This window comes from Barbus barbus (assembly GCF_936440315.1).
Source record: "Barbus barbus genome assembly, chromosome: 45".
NCBI classification, from domain to species: Eukaryota; Metazoa; Chordata; class Actinopteri; order Cypriniformes; family Cyprinidae; genus Barbus; species Barbus barbus.
The window spans coordinates 12219229-12237070 of NC_136723.1; the positions used below are offsets into that span (position 1 = coordinate 12219229).

At 38.9% G+C, this 17842-nt stretch overlaps 2 protein-coding genes across 2 annotated transcripts in view; both read left to right on the top strand.

Moving 5' to 3' along the window:
• Positions 1–4208: 4208 nt before the first annotated feature.
• The window catches only part of LOC306864330 (T-complex protein 1 subunit theta), a 163546-nt gene continuing 149912 nt past the window's right edge, over positions 4209–17842 (top strand). Inside the window, exon 1 of the mRNA XM_079408293.1 lies at positions 4209–4538. The gene's annotated coding sequence lies outside the window, so the exon portion shown is untranslated. The remainder of the gene's footprint in view (positions 4539–17842) is intronic.
• LOC306864324 (rho guanine nucleotide exchange factor TIAM1-like) overlaps positions 8852–17842 on the top strand; it is a 59835-nt gene continuing 50844 nt past the window's right edge. The window contains exon 1 of the mRNA XM_079408281.1: positions 8852–9070. The gene's annotated coding sequence lies outside the window, so the exon portion shown is untranslated. The remainder of the gene's footprint in view (positions 9071–17842) is intronic.

The window sequence follows — 17842 nt, forward strand, 5'->3', positions numbered from 1 at the left end:
ACATAAAATTCCATAATCCATCCATCAGGCAGTAAGATGTCAGCGTGCAAATTACAAGACTCCTACATCACGCAGACAGTGAGTGTACACACAACATTTCCCACAGATTAACAGACGTCACACTGAAGACCTCAATCAAAGTCAACCGGGCCCTCATATTCGTTTTGATTAGATTTGCATATTTCAATTTTAGAACAGAAATTTCTCTCTGATGTTGTTTGGCCAAGTCCCACAAGCCCGTCTTGGCGTGTGTGTTTTCAAAATGAATTATTTTCTCAACCCCAGTTGGCTAGACCTCTCTTTTTCTGCATCACTTGAACGTTTGACTCGATTTGGTGCCTGGACTTGTGTCCCAGGGGCTTTGATGTAAATTGGAGGGAATCTCAGCACTTGGACACTCCATCTGGGCATCCAGCCTAATGAGTGTAGCCCGGGTCACCTCCGCACCTCTCTCTCCTTTTTTGCTCTTTCTCTCCAGTTGCCCTCATCTCTCTGTCTGTCCTCTCCCTGAATTCCATTTTTCATCCTCCACAGTCTTTCTGTTTTTTCTTCTTCCACATCTAAACACATATTCCATCCGTCCCTTTGTTAGTTGTTGCACTCATCCCATTCATAATACATCTCCCAGAGAAGGAAGACCCATGAAACCAGTGGTTTCCTGCCCTCAATAGACTTGGCCCACATTTTCAGCTTACTGTCAGATGTAATAATGTAGCAGTGTTCTTGCATTAGCATGTCTGGTTAGAAGATGCCCATCAGCTTTGCTGAGCTTAACTGGAGCTTGTGTAATTCGTGAGAAATCGCTCTGCCTATAAAGTTGCATCTAATATGCGGTAATGTGAGGGAATGTACAGTTTGCTTATGACTATTATTCTTGCATCTTCTGCTACAGCCCTTAAATATGAACAATAATATTAGAAATGTATATATTAATGTAATCGTTTTCTTTCTTTGTGTAGTTGCCATCTTGTCTTTGCTGTTGCCAGATTTAGACAGATTTCCACCTTTAATTTATGTTTATGATCTTAAAATGTTTGATCTAAAGGCTTAAATGCTTAAAAGCTTGATTTTTATTTATTTATAGAAATCAGTTCTTTTATTCAGCAGGAATGCAATAAATTGAGCAAAAGTGACAGTAAAAATTAAAAACTGATAATAAGAAATGTTTTTTGAGCAGCAAATCAGCATATTAGAATGGTTTCTGAAGGATCATGTGACACTGAAGACTGGAGTAATGATGCTGAAAATTCAGCTTTGCCATAACAGGAATAAATTACATTTCAAAATATATTCAATAGAAAACTGTTATTTTCCATTGCAATAATATTTCACAATATTACTGTTTTTTTACAGATGAAAAATTTGAATGAATTTGAAATTTTGAATGAAGAAAAAAGCATCCTAGATGTGGTGTTTGACACTCATAGAACCACATAAAAAGCTGTTATTGTGTAATGAATAATTATTTTAAGTTAAATAATTACATGTTTTCCTGTGATTAAATGTTCCTGTTTGGAATTTAAACCTAACAAGGTGTCACTGTAAATACATCACAGAGGGTTTGTTTGTACAAAAATCGTTATACACAACATAACTAATCTTTATTCTTCTCTCTGTGTGTTCTTATGTCATAGATGATTTTTCCTTAATGTTCAGAGGGACTTTGTTTGCACAGATCATTGTTATCAGTTGATAAGTCACATCCGGGACGTCACACTTTGTCTTTTATCAGAGAATGAAATATTAAATTGCAATTTGTCTTTTTTTCTCATCCTTACTGTTTAACAAGGAACCAAAAATGTATTTCAGGTTCCTTTTTCACTGGCCAAGGAAAAGAAAATGCTTGAAGGCCTATATTATATAATATAACGGCTTCATACCCATAAATAAAGAGGGGGAAATGCCAAATGGCACATCTTCCTGTCATGTTTCATGTTCTCCGTGATGATAAACTCTTAATAAGTTGTTTCTGTTTTTAGAATTCATGCTGTGATTCAGACTCCCTGTAGCCGCTCTGTGGCTGTAGTCACAGGTGTTCTTGAGATGATTTATTCATTTGTTTATCCAGGTGGCCTCTGTAGCTTCAGGCTGACGATGCCAACCTTGCTGCGGGCAGAGCAGTGGTGTTTATCGCACAAATGACGGCATGATCTACCCTTGTGTATGGTCTGTATAATTGTAAAGAGAAAACTGACAGGTTTGGAGGGTCCACAGGCAGTTTAGTTGAGACACTTAGTTCCAAACACCTGCAGCTTTGTGTGCTGTTTCAGCATGTATTTGTGTATGTGTATGGATTATGAGGGAGTTGTCTCATGGTAAGTTGCTTGATAAAATTTATATATGTCCTATATTTCAGTGTGACCTCACTTTCACGCTGCAGAGTCAGTTAGAGATAAGAGAGCCGATAATGTTAGCGAGTGTGTGGCTTACGGGAGCGAAGGTGAAAGAGGAACTAGATATAGAATAAGATTTAGATATGGAGAGACAAATCTCACACACTAATGTTTTACAAAAGTCTGAGAAAACATCTGGTAACCAAATTTAAATTATGGAAGTACTTTTACACTAAATATAACTTTTATATTAAAAATTTAAAAGAAACATCATGATGTGTAATTTGTTAAAATTAAACATTAATATTATGAATAAAATACAAAACAAAAAATGAATATGAAAATAAATAAGATATACTAATAAAAATAATAATAATAAACTTTATAAAATAAAATAAAAACATTATGATGCATAGTTTTATGTTTCTTATTATTTTTTATATTTATTTTTATTATCTTTTTAATATTCAATTAAAATACACACATACATATATACAGACAAACAGTTAGGTCCATATATATTTGAACACTGACACAATTTCAAAGTCTGGAACTCTTGGACATCACCTGACTTCAGTTGTTGTTTGTTTGTGGGTCTTTCTGCCTTTAGTTTTGTCTTCAGAAAGTGAAATGCATGCTCAATCGGGTTGAAATCAGGAGATTGACTTGGCCATTGCAGAATATTCCTTTGTTTTTTGTTTTTGTTTTTTTACCTTCAAAAAGTCCTAGGTTGCTTTTGCTGTATGTTTTGGGTCATCGTCCATTTGTACTATGAAGCGCCACGCAATCATCTTTGCTCCATTTAACTGAATCTGGACAGACAGTATATCCCTATACACTTCAGAATTCATCCAGCTGCTTCTGTCTTCTGTCACGTCATCACTAAACACCAGTAACCCAGTGCCACTGGAAGCCATGCACGCTCATGCCATCACACTGCTCCACCATGTTTCACAGATGAAGTTGTATGCTTCGGATCATGAGCTGTTTCAAGACTTCTCCATACTTTTTTCTTTTTTCCCGTCATTCTGATACAGGTTGATCTTAGTTTCAGCCGTCCAAAGAATGCTTTTCCAGAAGTGGTCTGGCTTTTTTAGATGTTTTTTGGCAAAGTTTAATCTGGCCTTGTTTGCACCTTGTGGTGAACCCCTCTGTATTTGCTCTCATGAAGTCTTCTCTTGATTGTAGACTTTGACAGTGACACGCCTACCTCTTGGAGAGGATTCTCCGATCATCCATTACTGTTGTCCTCCATGGACGTCCAGGCTTTTTCATGTTACTGAACTCACTAGTTCTTTCTTTTTTTCTCAGAATGTACCAAACTGTTGATGAGGCCACTCCTAATGTTCCTGCTATCTCTCTGATGGATTTGTTTTGTTTTTGAAGCCTAACAATTGTATGTTTCACTGAAGAATTCCTTTGGCCGCATGATGTGGGTTCACAGCAACAGCTTCCAAATGCAAATGGTACACTTAGAATCAACTCCAGAGCATTAATCTGCTTAATTGATGTAGAAATAACGAAAGAATAGCCCACGCCTGTCCATGAAACAGCTTTTGAGTCAATTACTTATGGTCCCTTGAAAAAGAGGGGAGGTACTTATTAAAGAGCTGTAATTCCTTAACCTCCAATTTTGATGAGAATACCCTCAAATCAATGCTCAGAGTATGCACGTTAAGCTCATATTCACTATATAATTGTAACGTGAATATGTTTTGGTCAGCAGCTAAAATAATAAAAATTATGCCTGTGTCCAAATATATATGGACCTAACTGTGTGTGTGTATGTATGTGTATGTATGTGTGTATATATATATATATATATATATATATATATATATATATATATATATTGTGGCGGGAGGAGCCAACGACAGACACAGTGGGTGTGGCGTCAAGCCTCGGAGAGGTTTTTATTAAACAATAAAATGTACAAAAGTGTCCATAGGGGGAAAAGTGTCCAAATAAACGGGGAATCTGGTGTCCTCATTGTGCCGCGGGGATAGTGAAGGAGGGTAGTGTTCGTCAGGGAAGGGTCCAGGGGAGGGGCGGAGTCCGGTGGCCGCATGCGCTCCCCTCTCGGGGCCGGGAGCGAGTGGCGGCGGCGTCTCTTGCGCGGCTTCGTCCATCTCCTGGGTTCCCGGCGCTTCTGGGGGATTCGGCGGCCCGGCATCCTGGCCCGTCAGCCGCCTAACGGGTGCGGCAGTATATATATATAGTATATTATATACACACACACACGCACACACACACTCACCAGACACTTTATTAGGTACACCTGTTCAATTGCTTGGTAACACAAATTGCTAATCAGCCAATCACATGGCAGCAACTCAATGCATTTAGGCATGTAGATGTGGTGAAGACGACTTGCTGAAGTTCAAACCGAGCATCAGAATGGGGAGGAAAGGGGATTTAAGTGACTTTTTTGAACATGGAATGGTTTTTGGTGCCAGACGGGCTGGTCTGAGTATTTCAAAAACTGCTGATCTACTGGGGTTTTCACGCATAACCATAGGGATTCTTTACAGAGAATGGTCTGAAAAAGAGAAAATATCCAGTGAGCGGCAGTTGTGTGGACGAAAATGCCTTGTTGATGTCAGAGGTCAGAGGAGAATGGGCAGACTGGTTAGAGATGATAGAAAGGCAACAGTAACTCAAATAACCACTCGTTACAACCAAGGTATGCAGAATACTATCTCTGACCGCACAACACGTCGAACCCTGAAGCAGATGGGCTACAGCAGTAGAAGACCACACCGGGTGCCGCTCCTGTCAGCTAAGGAAACAGGAACAGGAACAGGAAACGGAGGCTACAATTCGCACAGGCTCAATAGGGACAATAGAAGATTGGAAAAACGTTGCCTGGTCTGATGAGTCTCGATTTCTGCTGCGACATTCAGATGGTAGGGTCAGAATTTTGCGTAAAGAACATGAAAGCATGGATCCATCCTGCCTTGTCTCAACGGTTCAGGCTGGTGGTGGTGGTGTAATGGTGTGGGGGATATTTTCTTGGCACACTTTGAGCCCCTTAGTACTAATTGAGCATCGTTTAAACGCCACAGCCTACCTGAGTATTGTTGCTGACCATGTCCATCCCTTTATGACTACAGTGTACCCATCTTCTGATGGCTACTTCCAGCAGGATAATGCACCATGTCACAAAGCTCAAATCATCTCAGACTGGTTTCTTGAACATGACAATGAGTTCACTTTACTCAATTGGCCTCCACAGTCACCAGATCTCAATCCAAAAGAGCACCTATGGGATGTGGTGGAACGGGAGATTCAACAGTCTCAATCAACAGGCAATCTATGCCACGAAGAATTAAGGCAGTTCTGAAGGCAAAAGGGGGTCCAACCCGGTACTAGCAAGGTGTACCTAATAAAGTGGCCAGTGAGTGTATATTATACTGTTTAAGAAACATTAAAGATAAATAATAAATTCACAACTGTACACAATTTGCATACCAAATGAATAATCCATGCCAATCAGAAGTCTTAAATCAGTGAAAGAGAAAAGGGAACAGAGAGGTGGGGTTGGTGTTCTATCATTCCATTTTTCCTTTCACAATTTTTCTCTTTTACTCTCTCAATCTCCCCCTGTCATCTTGAACTGATTCTTAATGTAATTTTTCTATCCCCTTCAGCCGCCCGCACCTTTTATCAGAGTTTGAGTCAATGAAGATCAGAGAATGGCAGTCTTACCTGCTCTATTGTGTATGACATTTTCTTATAGTAGCTTCTTTTCTTTCCGTTTGTGAATTCTGATTAAAACCATTTGACGGGAAGCTTCAGCTTACTCATCTGTGAAAGCACAATGAGATTTGTTATCAGCCGTAAATCTCATGTTGGAAATATATAGAGCACAAGCAGTAGACTTTAGTCAAGAGTACACACATCTTTAATGTGTTATGAACAAAAGCAAGACTTGTGGGTCTATAGACTAATATGCTGAATTGGTCTCAAAAAACATATAAAGCATCTTATTTCATGAAGTATATCATGTTGTTTCTTGATCAGGAATAACTTTGTACTGAAGTTGTGGTAGCAGTTAGGTATGTTTATTTGAGCTTGTGAGTGTTTGTTAGAGGGTCAGGGAATTATAGTCCTGTGATCTGACTGACAATGTGTGAGACACTGGAGAATAGCATACAGGTGGAGCATCTCACACCTTGACTCATTATTCTCTGTGCTTGTCTAAACACGCTCATGCCTTCTGTAATCGTATCGCTGTAGTGTGGCGGTCGGCCAGTCAGCAGTGACTGATATTCAGCCAATGGATTAGCAGAATTCACTTGTGGGCTTGTGGGTAAATCATCACCAAACTTTAATTCTATTCACTTCTTGTATGTCAGATACAAACATCATTGTGATTCCTTAGAGCCTGTTTGTTGTGTGAATGTCATCAACAGCCTGAAGGAGTAAAGGTGTGTCGGCTTTGTTCTGAGAGGAAGTTTAGGTGATGAAAAGCAGTACGGGACATCATCTAATTCGCCACGCCCTTCTCCTTGCACAGACATGTTCGGCTCTCACTGTTGGAGTACTGAAGCAGTTATAAAATCGATTTCAGGAGAATCCACACTATCAGGTGTCTTGCAATGATGCATGTTCCTTTAAAATCTCTAAATTATTATATACTAGTAAATCTTTTCCTTGCATTTTCAATAAATGTGGACTGGAGAGTTCAAGCTTTAAAAATAATTCAAAAGTACATTTAAAGTCTTTTGAAGGCATAAGCTTTACGTTTCAGTAGATAGAATGTGTGTGTGTGTATATACATATATATATATATATATATATATATATATATATATATATATATATATATATATATATATATATATATATCTCCTCCCCTCGCATCCAGGACGTCACTATAGACGTAGGTTTTGTCATAGTCACTGATCTGTGTGAAATGCTCTAAATCTGTCCCTCCTAATCATGAGAATCTTGGCCACACAGCCACCCTCATCTTAAGCCTGACCCAGAGACACTTTCCCAGAGTTACAACCAGCTTGATGACTGTGTTTGTCACTCTTTACTTGTATCTAAGCCTGAGACCATGTAAGTGTACATATCTGTGTGTGCATGACTGCATTAATATGGGGACGTGTTTGTGTATGTGAAAATCTATATAGTAAACTAGTTTGTAACTTTAATATGCTTTTTTAATAGAATTCCTAACTTCAAACTCTCTCTGTACTGTGACACAACAGCATGAAGAGGTTGGTTCTGTGGCAACCTGTAGAGGAAACACTTAAGGAATGTACATGCATGCATACACCTATGGTTTCTATTCAGTAGGTTTGTAAACACTAGTTACTCATTGACCAGCGTTTACAGTGGGGTCTCTGAAATAATAATACTAGTTATTTGTGCAGTGGCGGCTCCCAGCAGCTTGCCGTGGGTTTAAATCCCTGATCTCCACAACTAGGATCAGTGCAGAGTTTCCCACGCCCCCCTCTCCCACTGATATACTAGCCAGAGGCGGATATGACCCGCAACATTGCACAACATCTCTGTTTTCAGCCATAAATCCACAGAAAAACAAGGAAGGTTCTCTCTATAGGCCTGATCTGTAATGTGTGTTATGGATTTTGGCTAGACGCCTTTAATTTTACACAAATTAAAATGAGGTTTTGGGGGACAATTCAGTAGATTGTATTGTTGTATATCTTAGTTTTGATTGTTCAGTGCAACAATTAAAATACTTGTCTTTGTAAAAATCTGACCATTAAAAATAAAACACATGAGCTGCACATTAGATGTGACATCGGAATACTTTGACTTTTTTTTTCACACACAGCTTTCCCAAGCATCAGTACACGCACAAAAAAAGCCCCTTTTTGCGTTACATTTTAAACCTTAACCTTTTATTTTATTCTATGCTGTAATGAAACAAAATTTGAAAAATATTTGACTTATTTTACATTTATTGTATTTTATTTCATTTAATTTTTTACATAATATCACAACATAATGTGCACATTTTATTTTATTTGTTTCTTCTTAATACCACAACATAATGTTTGTACCTTTTATTTTACTTTTTAATTTTATTTTGTATAATTTTACTCTCATAATACCACAACATAACACATGTATATTTTTTATTTTATTTTACATACATAATACCGCAACTTTTTTTAACAGTAATTGTATTTTTAAGTTTTTTTATACTTTATAGTAAAATTATTTAAATGTATGACATACATGTATTATGTTGCAGTACTATGTGTGTATGTGCTTGTGTGGGTCTTGTGTACACAAGTATGTTATCTTAGGGGCTCACAGGCAAGCAATTTAAAAGGAAACGGGGTGTCTTAAAGCTTAGGGGCAAAGACCCGGGCTGCGTGCTGGCAGATACTGTTGATTCAGAGGAGGTGAAATGAGAGGGAGAAGGAGAGGGGGAAGAGCGAGGGGGGAGGTGAGAAGGAGAGGGGGAGGAGAAGCAAATGGAGGAACGGGGAGGGTTGTGCAAATGGGTGAGAAAGAGAGCGAGAGAGAGCGCACACACACCTCTTTCTGCGCTCTCAGCGGACAGACTCATCCTCACATGGTTGGAGTGAGTGTGTTGTGGAGTTGTGATAGACAAGAGACACAGAGACGTGCAGGATTACAGCCAGTACATGGAGGAGACATTACCTGTATGAACTGAGCTAGAAGACATTCACACTCCTGGTGTTTGGATACTTTATTGAGGAACAAAAACAAACCTAGGATATACCTCTGAGGTATGCCACACTACCAACTGTTTTTCCATGCTGTTTTACTGTCTCCAAAATGTCTTTGCAATTGGACATTTATGTCTGTCTGTTGGACTCTCTCTGGGTCCCCTGGGACTGTGCTCGAGTGGACGGCTGACAGTGATAAATGTCACACTGCTTGGTTAATAAGGTTTACTCGCCATAGAGGCTTTAAAAGTCTGTGTTGTGTGCCTTTGTTGGACAATCAATATGCCGAGTGTATTTAAAGTGTGTATGTGGGGTTTGTTTTGAGAGGTCTAAAAACCAAATGGTTCTGCGGTCATAAAAACCCCTCATCCAGATAGAAATGTTTGGAAGTCAAGGAGGAGGATCCGTCAGTGTATATTCTCTCTCACATGCTGCCTTTGTGTGTGCGTGTGAATTTTCTCACTGAACGGAGTAAATCTTCCAAGTTTGCTCTCTTATTTTTGCCGCTCTGCCACAAATTATCTTCAATATTAACATTTTTGTTAGTAGAAAACTTGAGTGACACCATGCTTTACCAGAATGTATTGTATTTGCAGATCTGTCAACAGATCTGTGTGTAAGAGTCTGTCTGAAATTGCAGCCTGGTTAAGTTCTGCTGCGTTACCTCATAAATTATGTGCCTCATTTAAAAGTTTTACTGTAAACCACCAGAGCAGCTCCAGGATAGTTCAGTGTGTGTTTTTGTGTAGGAGTGTGTGTGTGTGTGTGGTCTACAGATCTGTGGAATGTGATTCATTGTGATGAGATGACTAAAAAAAACAACTGAGCTAAGATTCTGAGGAAAGATACAAAAGAAAACAGACAGGAAAGTGAAATATAAATAGGATAAAAGATGACGTACTGTATAAAGACACCTAAAATGTGTTTAAGCAAGTTAAAGAGACAATCAAACCTGAAAGAAATACCTAGATGCAGTGGACCACTAATATTTATACTGGTCTGTCTGGGCTCAGGGGGTCACTGTTGCAGGTCTCAGCTGTTCACAGTCAGACAGAGATGGCACACGGGGTGCCAGATTCCTCGGTCGCCTGAGGTCTCCCAGCGGCCTATTGGCTTTATGAATGAATTACCATAGAGTACGCTGTGGAGGAACTCAGACGGGCCAAACAAAGACTCCTGCATACTTCAGTCTAGGAGCAAACACAGCAAACAATGAACCACACTCTTCCTACACCATCATAATCACTGATGCCCCCCTCGGAAACAGACTGGACAGAGACTACCTGTCTCCTTTAAGAGCTCATATCTGGACTTTATCATGTGCGTCTGTCTTGCTCTCGTCATACACTGTTTAATCTATGGATTAGACTCAATAAACACACTCCTTCCTTCAAAAAAGCTATCACACAGTCAAATTGATTTCCGGCGGTAGCCCAGTAGTTTGGGTCAATAAGTAGCAGACAGGATTGTTCCTCAAATACTGTGCATAAGAAATGCAAAAACCCACGTTAACATGTAAAATACAGGAGATTCTTTGGCAATTGCAGACCTTTCGGTAGTTGCTGGTTATTCAAGTGAAATGGGACGTGTGTGTTCAAGCATGAGTGTGGGTCAGTATCCATGTGCTTGTATTTTAAACACTTTATTGGTCTAATACTGTATTTGTATTTTTAAGTGTGTTTGTGTATGTATATGAAGGCTTAGGAAGGCAATCATGTTGTTTTGCTTCACTCAAAATGGGGGGGGGGGTTAGGAAATACGGCTTAAATGGGTCACAGCACTGCCACAGCATGTTTAAAGTACACATTAATGAAGATAATGAAAGAGATGAGGAGATAAAGAGAGAAAGGCTAGGTTTTGTGTTCATTAAGAGTGTCAGAACTAAAATAAGGAGGGAGAGAGATATGTACTACTATTTAAAAGTTTAAGTGCGAGTAAGATTTTTTTTTTTACTTGAAAAAAATTCATACTTTTAATTAGTTAGGACATTAATCAAAAGTGAAAAACAACAAACTTTCAGTAAGATAGAAAGACATTAAGGCCACATTTGATTGGTTTCTGTTGCACCTGCATTTGATCTCTTTCAAAGAGGTTAGAAAATTGTTTCGAGAGTTTTTCCAAGGTATTTATATCTAAACTTGTTACAGATACTCTAAAGTAGTTTCATACGATTTTTTTCAAGCTGCGATCAAACACACACAGCTATTGTTCTCACTGACAGCTCATGAATACATATAACCTAGAAACCAAATGACAGAAAGGATCAAACAAGAAATTCATAACCATTATGGATTATCTGTGACATTGTGTCCTCTGTAAACCCACCAGGAATAGTCTGTATTGTATGAGATATTATAATCCTCATGTTAGATGTTTATGTGCGAGACCTGACAGATTTTCCCCATTGTCTCCTGCTAATGTCTGTTTCTTAATGCAGCGTGTCCTCCATTGATTCAGCGTGTCCTCCTCTTTCAATATTAGCACTTGACTGGTTGTTTAAGCGTAGACCCACAGGAGGTGATGAGGACGGGGTAATGGGAGAAAAAATGAATTAGAAACATACATCTGTGCCTTTGTTTCACAAATTGTGTGCAGTGTAGGTTTCTAAAAAATGTCCTAGAAGAAAACAAAACATTCATGGTGTTACCATATTTCCTCTAAGGTCACAATATCTGACCTTTTACCTTTAAGTTCTGTTAAAGGCAGGAGAGCAATGGGACATTGAGTGAAGTGGGGTTTTTTTTCCAAGTACTGTCATTTGTTTATCGGAACATGCCTAAAGTAAGGGTGTGTGTAAATGGTCTTGCTGACGTTTGTATATATCATGCTTTTTCATAATGATACAAGAGGCATCTCTTCTGGTCTAAATCCTGTAGAACCAGAAAAATTACATTTCTAACCCCAAGGCAGGAAGACTCACACACAAATGCACTGTTTCAGAAGTCCCATTCCATAAGGAAGTGATTCCTGCAAAGCCAAAAGAAAAACAAAGTGGCTGTGCAATTTTGGTTATAGGAACTGGAAGTATGTGCATGTGTGTGTTTAAACTCTAGTAATGTGATCTTTGTGTGAGAGAGCGGGTGCAGGAAGTTGTGAATGGATTTTAACACCTAGATCAAGCATCTTTAAGTCAAACAATTATTTATCGAGGAAAATCCACAACTGTTTAACCATTTAAATTTACCTGTCAGAGCAAAGGCCTTGATCTGACACATTTCATATCACTTTAACATTTACATTTACATTTATTCATTTAGCTGACGCTTTTATCCAAAGCGACTTACAATTGCTATATATGTCAGAGGTCGCACACCTCTGGAGCAACTAGGGGTTAAGTGTCTTGCTCAGGGACACATTGGTGTCTCACAGTGGATTCGAACCCGGGTCTCTCACACCAAAGGCATGTGTCTTATCCACTGCGCCATCACCACCACTTTAATCTTCGAAGATCTTCAGACCGCAAGCCTGTTGAGACGGGCCACACAGCTACAGGCAAACCACAGATTACTTACTCATTCACTTAACGACTTTAGGGAGAGCACTTCTGGAGATCACAAGAGATCTGACCAAAAGTTTTCAGAAGAACACTTGCATCTTGACAGCTCTGGACTTCATTAACTTTCATTGTATTAAAAAGTGTTCCATGTAAATGACAAAAAATTTAGATGAACTATCCCTTTAATGCTGCTTAATCAAACTTGCTCTGTTTGGGACTAACATCCTTTCAGTAAAAGCACAAAGGAGACTCCCCTTCAGCACGGTTATCAGGGAGAAAAGATTGGCTCTCTCAATATCCTCCACTGACCTGGAAGAGATCTGATCTCAGTCTGAAAGGAGCGACTACTGTTGCATGCTGGTCTATTTTACTTTCCAAATTAGCTTTCTTTTAAGCAGAGACATAAGTGTCTTCATTCTTGCCTTGTGGCATGCGGGTGCAGGTTTTGTTGAGCCTCTTCTGCTTGTTTGGCACAGAGGAGAGGAGAGGTTGTGTGGATAAAAGCAGCCTCTTGCTTTCAGCAAAAGCTTTTTTCTGTGATTCCAGCTCCATGCAGCACAAATGCACAGGCTGTGAAGCTTCACTGTGGCTTTTACATACAGCAGGGCAGAGGATTACAATAATATAAAGTCACACACTTGCTGCCTGGGGCATCGTGGTCCCGTTCAAGAAAGATTACACTCTTCGTAGTGAGACACACGTTTTCTCTTTGTTAGCTTGATGGTGTAAGTCCTCCAGGCAATGTGATGTTAAAAATATCACAGATGCAATCTCTGAATCCTGGCTATAATATTTATTTTCAACTGCACTAGAACTATAACTAATTCTGTATATTCTGCTGTTAACAACATAACTGATATTCAAAATGGTAAGCAAGCACTGCTTTGTTTAGATGTTGTATATCTGTGTATATCTCATATATACTTATTTCGGTTTCTTATTTTAAATGATTAATGCATACTATTGATAACTGCTGATATAGACAGTTGATTCCTTCCAAGCGCAGAACACACGTTTTAGTTTGCTGTCGGCTGTAGTCTGTGTGGTGTGTTCAAGCATGGTTTTTGGTCCAACGCTGCCAACGAGAGAAGACAACATCGTTGGCTTTTGTTGCCGCTAGTTCTTTGAAGTCGACTTGGTGTGTCCCGGCCTTTAGAAACATAACATTGTATACTATTGTTATGCAAATAATACTTTGTTCTATCTATCGCAACATCTCTATTAAAGCATAAAAATTTGGTTGGCTATGTTTTAGTTTATGCCACCTCTACTCTATACTGCATGGTCATTCATATGTAAATGTGGGCAGTCATATGTTAATGTTCTCCTAGATACTAATTTTTGTAAATAGTTTGTGTAGACTGGTAAGGGAAGTTTGTGTTTTTAAATATTATACAGTTGTACTTCTGATCTATATGAAATGCTTAGATATGATCCTATCAATACAAACTTCTGTTTCATGAATTGCAGGATTTTGGCAGAATGAGCAGCCTTCTCATTAGCAGTCTGGTAAAGTGTGTTCACTGCTGACGCACTTTGATGAGACACCTTCTGTGGGACATGACAGCCTGCTGAGGGGGAGAAAGTGAGATCTGTGGTGTATATGGTTGGGTATGTGAGTGAGTGGTTTTTTGCTGTGTGCTGGCAGGATGTGTGTGAGATGGAGGTGGTTTTTAAAGGACAGGTTGGTCAGCAGTAAGTCTAGCTCTGAACTGAGATTAAATAGTGTCTGGCACTGATGTGGTAATGGGGTATTGATCTGTAGTGGTTTGGCCAATGGCGTGCGTGTGCTTCTGAAATAGCTCTATTGTGTCTCTGTGGTTAAAGGCTGAGTCTCTCTAGCGGACACACACACACACACAAAATATCTTGATGAAGAGATAAGATTCATTGCCTTCCAACCGTATAGAAATCATCCAGCACTGAGATCTAGTTTACTTCACCCATAACCACAAACCAGTATACGTTCATGGAGGGCATGGACAGTTCCTGTAAAGTTAGTTCCACTTCTTGTAAAAGAGAATGGAACAATGTAGCAAAATTAACCGTATTTTCTATATATTGCAATCAAACAATAAGAATATACAATATAAGGTATAAAGAATAACTTTTTATTCATTTTATTTTGTTTGGTTTTATTTTATTTCATTTACATTTAGTCTTTTAGCAGATGCTTTTATCCAAAGCGACTTACAAATGAGGACGAATTTCATTTCAGAATTTCATTTTAATAGCTTTAATTTTATTGCAAAATTAAATCTAACCTTATGCAATTAACTAATATTTTGTGCTTTTTTTTTTTTTTTTTTTTTTTGATCAGATCTCTCTTGGCTTTATCCAGCAGTCCTGGTTAGCCTTAATTTGACTTTAAAATGAGAGAGAGATACATAAATGAAAAAAAGAAAGAAATGGTTGAATAGTCAGAAAGCTATTCTTCTAAAGAGCTTTCATTCTGTCTTTGCTTTTGTAGTTTGTCTGTCTCTCTTCTGTTTGTGTGTGACATTCCTGTCCTTTCAGGGCCCAAAGCAAAAGCTCAAGTCTTTCAACTCCCTGCCCTTTTTTCCTCTCCCTTATTTTCTTGAAGGAGCACTTCGTTTGTGAGGTTCTGCTTGTTGATGCAGGTGCAAAAAAAATGAAGCTAGAGAATAAGAGAGTGGAAGAATGAGAGAATGATGGAACCCCAGCACTCAAGATTACCCCTCCTTCCCAAATGAAGTCTCTTAAGGTCCTAAAGATGGATTGAGGCCTTATGAACACACTCATTTCCTCTCTCCAGTCCTGTCAGGGCTTGTAGGTTGTTCTCATCAGCTGTGGAAGTTTCTGTTCGTTGGTCTCAGGTGTGCTGAGGAAAAGCTGTAGAGCACCGGTGTGGCTTTCAGTGACTCCTCCACCCCTCTTTTCCTTTCCACTGGGGCTTCCTGCCAGACGAGAAGAGCTGTTGGCTTCGAGCCAAATTCTTATCCTACCTCTCATTCACTGTCAGAAGCAGGAATCCCAAAGCTTTGAGTGCGTGTGCTCGTTCTGGATGTGTGAACTGCCAGCATTAGTGGCCATTCTCTCACACAACACTTGACACAAGATAACCATGGGTGTGCTGAGAATTTGTTCAGCCTGAGCTTGCCATGGTGCTATAGACTGCACAAACTGTGATCTTTTCAACTTTCCACTCTGAGATATGACTTTGGTGTCTTGGCTTTGCAGTCATCGAATGTCTAAGTATGTTGCACTGTGGTGCTCACACAGTAAACACAGGTTTGAATCTGACCGTAGTACTCTCTCTGTAATAAAAAGCATCAATAGGTTTATTCAGACAGATTTTTTCCCCGATGCGTTTTTACACACGTTATGCATATGTGGCAGAAATCTGATTAAAATTTTAATTTTTATATATTGTAGTGAATTATTTTATTATTTATTTTTGTTGAACCAGTTTTGTTGTTTTTTGTGTTTTATTTTGTTTATCATTACGTTACAAACTTTATTATTTATTTTAGAGCCCTGCACGGGCCTCAGATTTAGGCCCTGGCCCCAGCCCTGGCCCCGAGACGCTCAGGCCCTAGCCCAGCCTGTGTCCGACAGCTTATCAGAATTACCTGAGAAAGCCTGAGAAAACGAACAAAAATAAACTTAAAGTCAGCGAATACATGCCTCACAGACATTACTACTTAACGAAATAAATCAATTCGAAAACAAAAACTTTCATTATAATCATAATCTGTGAAGATGCACTTGTCTCTAAAGGTGCGTCTAATGTGGAATTGGCGAGAAACTCAGAAAACACTAGTTTATTAGTAAATAATTCAAATATCTCCTTACTATTTCCCCCGGACACATTCATGGTAATTACTTTTGCTGGTAATTTGAACGCAGAACTCTTCAGCTGCGCTGACAGCACACATGCTGCGGGACACTATAAACACTGTCGAGCTGCTCTTGACAGTCGCGGTAGCACGGTCTCGTGTTGTTTCCAGTTTCCACCAGCGCCGCAATTTTTTTCCATCCCGGGCCGACATGCAGGGCTCTATTTTTTTTGGTTATTGTTAAAATTAACCTTTTTTTTGTTTTGTTTTTTGTTAGATTTCTCATTATATGTTGCAAACTTTATTAATTATTTGAGCATTTGATTTTATAATTTGATTTTAAATTTTATTAATTAAATTTTTATCAAATATTTTTAACCTTATTTTTTATCATGTTACAATGAGATGTGAGAGTTTTTGAAATGTGCATCAGTCTCAACGATTGCATCTAAAGTAGTTTTTCCGTTAATCAGTACATGACGTAACATCACACATAAGTGTCTGCAGCTGTGATATATTATGGGAAATTCACTATTGTAGGAAATGATAGTCTGGCACAGCATATATATGGTTGTATAAAATGCCTTGGACATTTATGATGTCTCATATGCCTCATGATTATTTTATTATATATATTCAAGTTGAATAAATTGGGGCTTTTCCCAGGATGACCTCAACATGCATTTTAAAAGCTGTCTCTTTCTACATAGATATTTTATCTTTGAGTGAGAGAAGAGAACACAGCAGCATCCAGGCATGCTCATCCGTATTCATCCTTTTGTCTCTTGCCCTCTCGATTTCTCCCTCTCTCTCTCTCTCTCTCTCTCTCTCTCTCTCCCCAGACTGGGACTCTTTGTTCAAGCGTGTCATTGGAAGTGTGTAAATCGTGAGCCCTTCAGCCAAACATTTCTCCCCTCTGATCAGTGAGGGGACCCATCTGCAGTCCTCCTCCTCTTCTCTTCCTGCATGTCATCACTCCATTTTCCCCAGACAGAGGACACAAATTAGCCCCATTTACACTCATTTCCCCCAACTTCACTGCCTCTAACCTGATAATGACTGGTGCATCTAGATGAATTAGGATGATGGCGATGAATTGTGTGCGGACGTGGAACATCCGGATAGAAACATGAGTGTGGCCATAATGATGAATCTCACACACACCTGAAAAAATAAAGCAAAATGCCATGAGAGGCCATGTGTTACAGTGATTTCACTGTGGGTAAGCGGTGATGTGAAGTGGAGGTAAAATCACTGTAAAGCATGGTCTCAAGTGACTTACTGCTTTGTATAAAATGTCAGCACCTGCAAAAAGATGTAAAAACACAGATATTCTGTTAATACTGTTTACTGTTGCCAAGCAACATAGCATCTGGCATTAATAGAGAATGTGTGGTCAGGTGTATTAAAATGCCTTTGAACATGGCTCATTCAAACAGAATTAAGTAAATAACATTCACTATATTCCCGTAATAGGAAAGGTAAGGATGTGACATGATAGAGGAGACTATAATAGAATAGAAAAAAAACTATAAT